Genomic DNA, 13,229 nt, shown 5'->3' with positions numbered 1-13,229 from the left:
CGCTTACTGCTGCTCAGTTAGTTCAGTTTAGTTCACTTCTGCGCTGCTCTGTTGTCTTTTGCTCTATAATTGATGTATATTGGGCTGTGTTCTCTGTGTTTGTTGTTGTCGTTGTGCCTTCGCTGTCATTGTGCTCTTGCATTACGTACTAATACCCTGCCAGCAATTTTGTAGTCGACTACGAGAAAAATTCACTTCTAGTTTACTTTTACAGACTGACTATAAGCTAACTACAATGTAATGCAGAGCTGTCCCGAAATTTTGTATTTGGCAACGTAAAGAACCGACTTTTAAATACTAACTACAAGCAAACTATAATGTGATGCAGAAGTGCCTCAAAATTATCTGGAGAGAATTAATTGTATTTCAACATGTTTTCTCTTGTTTCTCTATTATTATGATTTTATTTGTTAACTTTAGTAGACTGACTATAAACGAACAACAATGTAATGCAGAAATGTTCCAAAATTTGGTATTTATTAACGTAAACAACCGACTTTTAAAGACTAGCTACAAGCTAACTATCATATAATGCGGGAGTAACCCAAAATTATCTGGAGAGCATATTGTTTCGACATGTTATCTCATGTTTCTTTATTATTTGGAATTTTGTTTTACATTTTTGTCATTTTCTTGTATACGTTGTGAAATTTGAGTCAGTAAATTGGAAAAATTAATCATAAAAGGTTAAATATTTTAAATCTCGGTCCCTAAATTCTAAATTCCTCTGATTAATACTGTAAATATAATACATTAACAGTTAACATTACACATAACATTTTAAAATTTATTTTAGATTTGGATCAATGGGAATCATGGAAATAATGAACAAATCATTCATAATTTTATGGATACCGGTGTTATTATTAGTTCCCCTGCAGAAAACTGATGTTTATTAATTTTAACGAACTAATATCATAACTTGTATTAAAGCGAAATGTAATTTAGATAACTAGTAGTTAAATTTTAAATATATTTAATTAAAATGTAATTAATTAATACAGTAGGGAATACAAAAGAAAACTATTACTTGACTTTTCTGCAACTAACTTTAAGTTAGTTAATAAAGAGTTACCTTTAAGCTAATTTTTTAGTAACTAACTTTAAGCTAGTTTAAAAGTCATGCAGAGTCGGACAATTGACTACTGCGTAGGACATCACCATGTTAAAATAGTCAGTTGGCTCCATTAAAAATAATCCAAGAATAAACCATAACTAGTTGATGAAAAAGTCGGCTTTTAATGCATTTAAAGTTAGTTGAGTTGCTGGCAGGGTAGTTGTTGTATTGAGTGGTATTCATAAATGGTGTGATTGTGTATGTTTGGTTTTATTCAGATATGGGTCCTTCCACAGTAAATACATATATCATTGAAAGAATCAAATTATGGATGTATTTTTTGTAATTCTAGTACTTTTTCGAAAATATGTCAAAACTTTTATTTTTTTGAAAATTGGTATCCGTTGCGGAAAATGCATGCCATTGGGAAACATGTAGATTTGAAAAAGAAATATATACTCTTAGAGAACTCGAAGTTATCTTAGCCTTTAAATATAGGTGAGGGATCCGAACATGAATCCTCAATAACAACACCAGTATACCACCTATTACCAAAAAAACAACTTTCTGGAGAATAGAGGAGGAAGTTGAAGAAGATGCTTCAGGAAACCATAGTGAGTAAATTCCATGACACTCCAAAGGAAAAATCAGGTAATTTCTCATTATTTGGAGCAATGAGTTCCAGATCTCCCGAGGAGCTGATAATAGAGAATAATCCTGAAAAAGAGCTCCACGTCTTCTAATATACACTCGAAAGTAAGTCATTACTCATTCAAAGGAATAATCGAAAAGATTTGAAAAAGAAAGATATACTCTTAGAGAACTCGAAGTTATCTTAGCCTTTAAATATAGGTGAGGGATCCGAACATGAATCCTCAATAACAACACCAGTATACCACCTATTACCAAAAAATAACTTTCTGGAGAATAGAGGAGGAAGTTGAAGAAGATGCTTCAGGAAACCGTAGTGAGTAAATTCCATGACACTCCAAAGGAAAAATCAGGTAATTTCTCAATATTTGGAGCAATGAGTTCCAAATCTCCCGAGGAGCTGATAATAGAGAATAATCCTGAAAAAGAGCTCTACGTCTTCTAATATACACTCGCAAGTAAGTCAAGACAAGACGTCGAAATCAACCTCGAAAGTAATGAGGTCTCAAAAGAAGCCCCGAAAACGAGAAAGAAGAAGCTTGACAGTGGCGCTATCTTACGCCAAAGTTCCCAAGTGTATACGATGCCGGTAATCCGATAGCAAAATACCAAAGGACCAGCAGAGTGAGATAGAAAATCGGATCTCCAATAAGATAGTGGACCACGCAATAGTTTTTTTAGTTCATGATGGCATGAAGAGCTTGATGGAAAGTATTCGCCTCCCTGGGACGGTGCTAAGCTGCGAATAGCAAAGAAGAGAGTTCTTCCGATGCTCTCAAAGTCCACTCTCTACATAAAAGGATGGGAGAGTAAATTAACTAACTGAGAGCATACTGGAAATTCTTGTAAGTGATATAAAGTGACCACTGAGAAATCCGTTACACATTTTATGGAGGGGGTTTATTAAGTTGCAGTTCCATGTGAATAAGATATAACCCACATCGGTCCCAAAACCAATATGACCCATGCCATATCCAAATTCAGTCAGATATATGCGACAGATTATAGATAGTCATTATAGGTCATTCAAAGGAATAAAAACATTCATAACTTCTCATACACAATTTGTCACCTGATTATTTTAATGTAAAGACAATCGAACTAAATGAAAAACACTTTACATAACTGATTTTCATTCACATTCTTATTAGGGATATAAAGGAGATCTCACTGTCCACTATAAAGAAAAAAGAAGGTTTTCTCAACAAAAACGTTCTAAATTCTTCAGTTAATTCATGCTTGGGTGAGTGTTCTATAGTTCTAGTTGTATCTTAGGAACAGTTTATAGAAATACCCATACGAAAAAGTCGCGACGGCGCCCACAATGTACTTCAGTTCAGCAGTTGAACGTCAGCAAGCAACAGCAACAATAACAACACACCACGATGGTGATTGTGTGCACGCACATCTTTTATTTGACACATACAAAGAGACTTTTAATAAGTGAATTTTGTTGTTTTTGTCTTTTATTCAGAAGAATTACATTTATATTCGTAAATCGTTTCAGTTTCGATTGAAATTGAGTAAATAAATAAATTTATCATTACAGAACCGAAGAACAACTTGAGCACTTTATTGTTAGTAATTTTTCAATTTACAAGTTTTTCTTATTTTTTTGTTTATTTGTTTTCTCTACAAATTTGAAGACCGGCTGATACCACCGCCCGTCAATACAAACAAATGAACGAACGAATGTGAACAAATAAAGTTTCTTTTTCTTGACAAAGAAAACTTTCCATGTAAGAAAATACAAATAAAAAAAATCCACCCCAGTTTTTAAAACTGCAACTAATTCGGGGTACTAAACTGGTACTAAAGAAATTAAATTGGAATAGGGGGAGAGAAATCGAAACAAAAGTAAGTGAACCACCAAATAAAAGAGGCATAAAATACATACATATTTGCTACAAAAATTCTTATCAATATTTTTGTTCGTTTTGCTTTTTTCCAAATTAAGTATAAATTATATTTAGCTGTGAACATTGCCTACCTCAATATTTCGTCATCATCAGTGATACTGCATCGAGTAGATAGATTTCTTCTTCTCGAATATAAATGTTTGTACTTACAACAAGTATTATATGTACGATAATGTACGACTGTAATTTCATTGTTTTTTAGAATGAATACATGTGTACGTAGATACAGATACATTTTAACTTATTCATATAGATTTACGATTCATATTTCTGTTATTTTTTTTTTGTTTTTTAATCGTATTACATTTAATGGATCGTTGGTTGGCTGGATGGATTATGTTGACATAGAACTGTTTGATAATGGGGGTCATTAGCTCACTTAATACTCGTATCATCAACATTATAAAAGACCACTATGATGATGAGCAGCAGAAAATGTATAAATACATATACCTACACACATATACAAAAAACACAATGTCCGTACGTTTGTAATTGAATGTATGGAAACATGCATGCATGCACCTTATTGTTAAGGAAACAATTAAAGTCACTAGATCCAAAACGACCTCAAAAAACCCTAAAAATATTTCACAAACATAACAAGGAAAAGTATAAGCTGTGCCGACTGTTAAATACCCACCACTAAAACATTTTATATACTAATATATATCGGATTTAAACCGATCTGTTAATTTAAACCCTTCAAATTTGATGCGGAATAAATAAAATACATAAGTAAATCGGAACACTGATTTTCAAACATATTCAAAACTTATCTAATTAATTCATTATTGGACAAAAATGTTACCAATTCATATTTTTTCTAAATATTGTCTTTTTAAGAATCTTCTTTCAGAGTCTTTCGTATTTTAATTGATTTTGCTCTATACACAGAGGGAAAAAAGAAATATACACGCCTGGTACCAAATTGACACCAAACTGTTTCAATAACATCCGTTGTCAAAGTATATACATACGTACGACAACACTATGTAATGTTGACAACATTACAACAATTCGTTGTCGAAATCTAAATTTTATACACATCCGTTGTCTAAATGTTAACAAACGTGGTAAGCTCACTATTGACAAACAATCCGCTGCCAATTTGGTACCAGGCGTGTTTATTTATTTTTCCCTCTGTGTAGTTTTGTTCTACACACAGAATTTATCGAATTTTGAACGATATGTTACTGAACGCTACAATAGATCGGTTTAGAATTTTACATAAAACTCCGACATAGATACATGGCGGTATTCGAGCAATATTTCAGTTTATTACAAACAGAGTCTTAAATTAATTCACCACTTTTGGTAGTGGATCTATAAAGAAATGAATGCAACAAGCAAATGAAGTGATCATAGTATGGCTGCATATGAATAAAAAATTTTAATTTAGTACAATTTTGTACATACATATTTATTTAATTATTTTAGGGTTATTGAAAATTTAATAATGTGTATATAGTTGTTTTAAACAATTGTTTATATATTATTTTCTTCATACTCATACATATCACATATTGCTGTAAGTACTTGTACTCACGCATGGCACAATCGAAAGTTTTTTTTTTGGGGGGGAATTTAATGTGGTTGAAAATTCTTTTATTGCAACTTCTACCAATGTACATACCAAGAATCATATAAAGTTTACTACATGTATACATTTCTATATTGATTTAAAGTCATACATATAGTACGAGTTATATTTGAAAAGTTCATCAACTTTAGAGCTTACACGAATGCAGATATGTATATTACATTGCCAGACTAATTTTTGAAATTCAATTTCCCGAAAAATTATATTATTTTTTTATTACTATTTTCTCGAATATTCTACGCAATAAAAATAGTTTTTACTGGAAAGTTTTAAAATTTTTTCTTGTAAAGATCAATATTTTCACTTTTAATTAGAATAAAAAACAATGATACCTGATAATTTTTCTTTTTTTTAACATTTAAGTTTCACGATTACATAATTTCCAACGAGAACCTAATAATTCTACTCTATTATAAATTTACGTCCGCATCCGGTTATTTGGTTTTCACTGAATTAATAATCACCGTTGCTTTTATATGTATTTATATTCCAGTAAAGGACGTTAGATCTTGTTCCAAAATGAAACTTAACACTCATACCACTACTGGATACCATTTTATAATAGGGATTAATTTTGGTTATACTGCTAATGCACATACACCTATACGTCTTTTTACACGATAGATACGTCCCCGGAAAAAATCGTGCAAACGATTTGTAGACATTTGATTTAAACCTTTTTCATCGAAATTAGCGGGGAATATTTCAGCAGGAAGTTTCTTCCACATGCGAACGGTGCAGTTGAAGAATGAATTCTCCCTGTAATGTGTTGTGCGGTCTACTGTGTGTTATTGTTTAAAGACATGTGTTGCGTAAAAATATAAGGGTATCGAGAACAAGTTCCCTAATTTCAGATGAATACACTCGATCGTAATATCGATAGAACAGTGAAATACACCCACGTTGCGACGGTGCTCCAGTGAATCAATAGAATTGAATTCAATTTTCGGGAGAGTTCGAAGTTTGACATAGAAGGCCGCTTATTAATATAAAAATAGGGTTGGGGGAAAGAACGGAGCCTGGCGGTACCACTGAATTAAGCTTGAACTCGTATGATGAGATCCCATCTATAACAACTCGTATTGTGCGATCTCTTACTAAGCTCAAAATAAATCGAGAGAAGTTATTACCGGCACCAAATGCAATTAATTTTGATATAAATGCACCATGCCACTCTCTATCAAACGCCTTTGAAATATCTAGAGCCACTACTTTGGTTTCGCCATAATGGTGAATGGAATGACACCATACTGATAAATTGTTAGTCTCTTAACATTTTACAAGATGAAAGTTAACCATACTTTCCACAACTTTGGAAAATGCAGAGTAAATTGCTATTGTGCGATAATTTTCTGAATCACTAGCCTCTCAATTTTTAGAAATTGACATTATATTAGCAACCTTTCCGTGTGCAGGACATTTTTCGGCTAATAGAGCAATTCTTCAAGATCAGTGTTAAGACCCACTAAACCCCCCCTTTACTTGCCGTAGTTACTGATACCCTCTCGAGTTCGGGCAGTGGTTGATCGCTTTCCGACAAGAAAGTATTACTTGTGAATAACTCAGCTAAAAGGTTAGCTTTATCAATGTTTAGTAGTCTTTGAAAAGCGTCTGAAATAAAGAACTTTAGACTTTTTACGAACGACTTGCTGGTTCTAGGAGCAGAAAGAATCTTAGTACGAAGGCGCTGGTCGTGTAAAGATTTTTCGCGGTTAAGTACCCTGGTATATGAAGACTTCGCCTCTTCGCGCATCTGATTACATTTTTGCACTTCTTATTAAACCAAGAATTTTGCCTTGGTCTAATCAACTAATCTAAAAAATTTTTTTGATGAAATGGAGGTTTTCGTTCCCAGCATAACAACATTTTCATAAATTTTCACCATGGATTTAATATCATTAGCTCATCTCATACCGAGAGGTGCTAGAGTATCTACTTCATACTTTTCAGGGCGTGAAGTAAGAAAAAATCGGGGGTATGTGTTGAGTTATTCTTTAATTGCGCAAGGTGTTTGCCTATCTTTTATTATCTAAACTTTTAAAACTGACAACATATAAATCATTAGTTTTTAATAGAAAATATCATTGAATGATACTAATTAAAAAAATAATTTTAACATAAAATTATTTGCAATTACTTCACTCGTCACAAAGTTAAAATTAAAATTATTCTTTCATTTCCAAATTTTTGTCATTATCGTGTAAAACGAGGTAATTTCCATCTTTCATTTAACAGTAGAAAAAAAGGTATCGTGCAAAACGAGGGATAGATTATGTATTTCTGAAACTGTTTAATCCAGTCAAATGAATACATACGCTTTGTAAGTATTAGAGTATTTAAAAGTATGTATACGAATAAGAGCACATGTCAACACTAAATTTTACACTGCAAAGTGTGTACGTATGATTATTTGGGTGTGTTTATGTCTTATTACATGCATATTTATGTTTGTACATTAGGGTGGCCTCCAAATGGAAGTTGCTGATGTTCCCACAGAAAATGAAAATTTAGTTTATTCTAAGATACCGTTTCTCAAAATTTTTCTATCATAGGAAAGGTCTTTGAGAGACAATTTCAATGACGTAACACGATTTTGTATACGACTCCAAATTTGTTATAAATGTTGATATTATTCGCAAAATTTTTATATTTTTCAAATTTTTCCATCGAATTATTTGATGTAACTAATTGAAATTATTTCATTATAAACCTCATATAATTTCACCGAAATGGTTTTTTCAGTTTTTCGAAATTCGATTTGTTTTGTATTTTATTTAAATATTTTTAATCCTACTTTCTCCCCGGTATTGTGCTAGCTATATTTATCTAACGTACATTACATGTACATACATTAAATCCATCTGTGTTAAAATGCAAAAAGTCTGAAAATTTACCGAAAAATTAGAAAATTTCGACTACTTTTGCTGTTACGAAAAAATTTCTGATATGAAATTTAAAGCATCTCTCAAAGACCTTTCTAATGATACCAATATTTCATATCTTTCCTTTGGAAAAAATATGAAAAAATCATAAAAACCTCAAAAAATACCTTTTTATCCAGCTCGCCAAATATTGACGCCAGCACAAAAATTTTGAGAAATGGTATCTTAAAATCAATTAATTTTCCGCCATACAAACGGGCCCCCCTAATGTACATATGTAAATGCTGGCGTTTAATGTAAATGTTTAGATATGCACATTAGCTGCATGGTAACAATAATTGGAATTGTGAAAATTATACGATGAGTCCTCAATCAGACGCCTACAAACATGAAGAAAATTACCAACAAATGAAAAGAACAAAAATGTCACAGTCATACATACATACATACATACATACACACATACATAGATAGTATAAACTTACCAGACAGCAGCAGCATTTATGTAATAAATAATTATTTAGCAGTAATAAAGCAACTGTTTAATTAATCTCAGTATTCAAATGATCAATACAAAGGCATACAACGAATTATGGATGCTCTACACAATAATAGACGAACATAAAGTGTAAGATTAACCAGTAGAAAATTTTAAAATTTACTTGATGACTAAACTTTATAACAAACACTTTCTTAAAATTGTTCTTTATTTATTAATATATTAAAAAAAAGTAACATTGAAAATGTTTGCAGTAATCGCATTAGGTACTTTTCTATTATTCGTATACACTTAGTAAAATACTTGCTATTTGCAACTAAATACAGAAACATGAATTCTCATATAGAATCGTAATCAATTTTAAAAAAACTGAACTCATTTGATATTTTTGTTATTATTGTTTTTATTACTCTATCAATTATTTAAAATATAATGAAAACAATGCCGATTTAAAAAATAGTAAATGAATTGAAAAATCTTTTTTATTTTATTTTATTGTTTATGAATGAAATATGACCGAAACAATTTTATTCTAGATCTAGATCATGAATTCTATGAGAAAATATACATATACACATATACATATACACACATATACATACACTTGAACCACCCTACTAAATAATCCAAATTTACTTTCAAAAGTAGTTACGACTTTGTTAACAATCAATGTCACTGATCTGGTCGAGATGAGGTTTCAGAACCGACGTCCAAAATGTGCTTTGTCAATAAAAGCCGTGATAGCAATTTTCGATAGATCTTTCTATTACATTTTAGACTCTACTCCATCTTGTGTACTTTTTAAATGACTTCAAAGTTTTAAAAAGTACATTTTTAAAAAAATATTTCAAAATACTTCTACTGATCCTAAATTGATATTAAAAAAAAAAATTTTGACATAATACAAAATATTTCCCAAACCTTCTTGTTCACTTGACATCAAATTTGACATTGTTTGATCAGTAGAAATATTTTAAAATATTTTTTGAAAAATTTACTTTTTAAAACTTTGAATTATTTAAAAGGGACAAAGGATCAGGAAATAAAAAACAAAAAAGTTTTTCTCCATTAAATTAATAGTTTCAGACGTATATCATCCAGTCCATGTCTAACGACTTCTTTCTATCGGACGGTGTTATATAGGTACTATACTCAGTATACCAATCGTCTTATCGTATCTCGACAAAACACGATACAACTAGCCTTGATGACCCTGATGAATCTTGTAATAATCAAGCCTCATTTGACATTAGCATCGCCTTCAGAAAATGACTTAAATGTATACAATTTTCTTAAAAGTACTAATATCGCGTTCATCTACTAAATTTTATGAGGAACGGCCCATATTTCCCTCAATCCACTTTCAGAAAATTAGTTTTTCAATAATAAATTGCTTAAGTATATTGGAGGCAAGGTACAAGATGTCGAAGTGCTTTACGGTCGGCCTTATTTCACGGTGATACTTTTTTAACCACTGGGTGAGCTAAATAGACGACTCACCACTACCCTTTTGTGCATCTGTGGTGGCAATTTTCGTGCATTGTTCTGCCGGTTCACGCACAAGCACTTTGCTCAAGTACTTGAGCTATCTGCCCCGTTGCTTAACTTTCGAGATGCAAAAACATAACTTCCGTTTACATCCACGCATTTAAGATGGCCTCTGTTGAGTCACTCCTCTTTTGGGTATCAGTTGATTTCAGCAACCGTACCGAACTTATCCAGAATTATAGACTTTACCGTGCATCAGTCTTTTAACCGATATTATCTTCCCACGAATTCGGGTTTGAACCACAGGCACCACGTATATCCCTTTTCAATAAGCAGGACAAGACAAAGTCTGAAACTCTTCCCCTCGGGTTACCGGGTCCCGTGGTACCAGATTATGTGTTTCTCTGGCACGTCCGCATATCAAATTATTCTAAGGAAAGGCCGAGGATACATTTGATCATCACCAGTTTATAGTCCTGGTAGACTAGAGGTACTGGTAGCACCTCTTTTCCCCGGAATTTTACTCACTCCAAGGTGGTGTGACATGCCCCTGTTATAATTTCTTACGTTTTCAAGTCAAAAAGTCAATATTAAAAGCAGTTCGAAATTTATGGGTAAAGTCATTCGATGTTCTATATTCACATCCAAAACTGTCGAGATTCAGCTTTATATCGAAATAGGTGTCAAAATTGTTGTGTTTTTTAGTTTATACTGAAAAATATTTAAAAAATAGTTTGGCATTTGATTTGGTCCATTTCAGAAATTTTTATATTATGTAGTTTTGTTTATAAATAATGATATTTTAATATAACCATTTGAATGTTTTTGTTAATAGACGGACACTCAGACCAAGCGAGTATAGGAAGGTTAATATCCGGCACTCTCTTACTTGTTAATAGAAGTATGATTCTAAAGGATAATAACTAAATGGCTAATATCAAGTATGTCATACATTCCGATCGGAATGATTTCAATTCTATATTATTATGCCGATCGATTTTGTTTTGGGTTCTCCAAATTCCGAATTATGTAGTTAGTTCACCAAAAAATTTAAATTATATTGATTTTATTTAAAATTTGTGTGTGACAGGCCTGTGTGTCTTTAAGTTAATCTGAGATTTTATATCTCCACAAGATTCTGAATGTTATCTACATGTAATGTATTAAAATTTTTCAATAATTTACAAAAAAAAAATATTAAAAATATTATATTTACAAATAAAAACTTTGAAGAAAATTCAAAAGCACGTGCAAGAACAACCACAATTATCAAATAATTGTATTTTAATAAATATTAATTTTGTATTGAAACACCTGCGTTGTTATTTACAAATATGGCTTAAAGCATTATCAGCAAAAAAATCAAATAAATAATAAACATTTTCACACTGACCATCGAAAAGATACATACTTGTACATAAAGACCCAAAACCACATTAGTAACATGCATACGTGACTGAGAAAAACGGAAGCACTTAACACTATTATGACGAAAATTTGTTGTCTACACATTACTTTCATTCAGTTGGTCAGTCAGTCAGTCATTTACTCACTCACTTACCACATATTTATTCATTGCACTTCTTAATATGTATTTTATTTTCTATAAAATATGTTTGGATTTGTTAATATTAGTCTAGCCCTTAAAAAATAAATTATGCTGGTTTGATCTAATTTAGTTCTTCAATATTTAAATCTAAAGAATTTTAAAAATTGTAATCCACTTCCATATGGGGTTTTCGTTCTTTTATTTTCCATAATTTGTTTAAATAGCTAAAAAAGTAAATAAAAGGTATACTATATTTATATTTTTACGAGCACGTCTAATTTGTTTATGCGTTAATTTACAAATATTGTAGATACATTTATGCAATATAAATGAGTAAAATCTTGTAATATTAGAAATTATACTTATTTAAATAACATGATCTAAATAGAAAATGAAAGTTGTTAATTTGTAATAAATATCATACGACTACATAAATACATTATTAGGTTATTTATTATTTTCTTCGAATTTCAAAAGCTGTGTGAAGTCGGACTATGACTTGACTGTGACTACAACCCTTAAACAAATGGCGAAAAACCTTAAATCAAGAATATATGTATTGTTCTATAAAATTCCTATTAAATTATTATTTCAAATAAAATATTTGAAATACATTTCTGCGGTAACATCTCTTATATGACAAGAGGTCGAACAAAAATAAAATCAAGAAAAAATCGATTTCGACGAAATTTTGCACCAATGTTAGTACTATTGGATAGTAGGTCAGATACAAATTTTTAGTTCTATAGGTCAAGAACTGCCAGACTTAGAGGGGTCATACAGGGTTTTATTCAAATGAGTGTGACTTTTCACCTATTGGTCCTATCAAAAATTTTCCAAAAGAGTTCAGATAGCTATTTCTTCATTCTTACCAAATTTTTTTTTTTTAATTTTTTTTAAATTTTTTTTTAAATATATTTTTTTTCAAAATGACCCCTTTTTATTTTTTGCTTAAAATAAAGCTTATACATTTTCCTAAAAGGGCTTTATAGTCCCATAATGGGATGCGAGTGGGATATCCATCAAAAAAATTATTTTTTAACTCAAAAATAATTTTTTTTCCATATTTGGCACTTAATTTTCCCCTATTTTTTCAACATGGATATCCCGCTCGCATCCCATTATGGGACTATAAAGCCCTTTAAGGAAATTTTAAAAGCTTTCTTATAAGCAAAAAAAAAAAAAACAAAACAAGTTAGAGTGCTATATTCGGCTATGCCGAATCTTAAATACCCTCCACCAGCAAACTACTTTTTATTGAAACCCATCTAACTATCTAATTTTTAGATAACTTGCCAAAATTTTTGTCGAACTAATTTTGATTAGGTCCAGAAAGATTTATATTAATACGCCAGTTCGAAAACATTTTAATAGAATGATAATATATACACAGAATATGGGAGTTGTGACCAATTATGGACTGATCAGGAAACAATTATGGACTGATCAGGAAACAATTATGGACTGACCAGAAAAAATTTGGTACAATGTTTTATATGCCTATCCGCAAAAAATTTCGTAGAGTGATTTATGTAAATACAAAACATATTTGTGTCGAATTTTCTCAAATTAACTTTATTT

This window comes from Lucilia sericata, unplaced genomic scaffold (genome assembly GCF_015586225.1).
Source record: "Lucilia sericata isolate MDLA Ls3-8-SP2 unplaced genomic scaffold, ASM1558622v1 Contig000002F_arrow, whole genome shotgun sequence".
Taxonomy (NCBI): Eukaryota; Metazoa; Arthropoda; class Insecta; order Diptera; family Calliphoridae; genus Lucilia; species Lucilia sericata.
Note: the sequence above shows the minus strand (reverse complement) of the source record.